We start from the raw sequence: 538 nt of genomic DNA, 5'->3' as shown, positions 1-538 counted from the left end.
GCATTCCAAGCATTCAAAGGGTTTCTCCCCTGTGTGAGTAAATTGATGAAGAGCAAGGTTACTCTTCCCACTGAAACTCTTTCCACACTCCAAGCATTTAAAGGGTTTCTCTCCTGTATGAGTCATCTCATGACGTGAGAGGTTTGACTTCCGACTGAACATCTTTCCACACACCAAGCATTTAAATTGTTTCTCCCCTGTATGATCTAATTCATGACGAGCAAGGTTATTCTTCCAATTGAAACTCATGCCACATTCCAAGCATTCAAAGGGTTTCTCCCCTGTGTGAGTTAATTGATGACAAGCAAGTTTACTCTTCCAACTGAAACTCTTTCCACACTCCAAGCATTCAAAGGGTTTCTCCCCTGTGTGAGTTAATTGATGACAAGCAAGTTTACTCTTCCAACTGAAACTCTTTCCACACTCCAAGCATTTAAAGGGTTTCTCCCCTGTATGGTCTAACTGATGATGAGCAATGCTACTCTTCTTATTGAAACTCTTTCCACATTGGACGCTCCTAAATGGTTTCTCCCCCGTG

General features: G+C 42.2%; 2 protein-coding genes across 6 annotated transcripts in view; one reads left to right on the top strand and one right to left on the bottom strand.

The window, feature by feature from the left end:
- Nucleotides 1-538, top strand: part of LOC121924250 (zinc finger protein OZF-like) — a 113,457-nt gene that overhangs the window by 57,928 nt on the left and 54,991 nt on the right. The gene's annotated exons all lie outside the window — the stretch shown is intronic.
- LOC121924288 (zinc finger protein 202-like) overlaps nt 1-538 on the bottom strand; it is a 13,813-nt gene that overhangs the window by 3,950 nt on the left and 9,325 nt on the right. The gene's annotated exons all lie outside the window — the stretch shown is intronic.

Source organism: Sceloporus undulatus, chromosome 2 (assembly GCF_019175285.1).
Source record: "Sceloporus undulatus isolate JIND9_A2432 ecotype Alabama chromosome 2, SceUnd_v1.1, whole genome shotgun sequence".
Classification (NCBI taxonomy): domain Eukaryota; kingdom Metazoa; phylum Chordata; class Lepidosauria; order Squamata; family Phrynosomatidae; genus Sceloporus; species Sceloporus undulatus.
The sequence above is the reverse complement of the archived record's forward strand: the minus strand, read 5'-3'. Positions and strand labels throughout refer to the sequence as shown.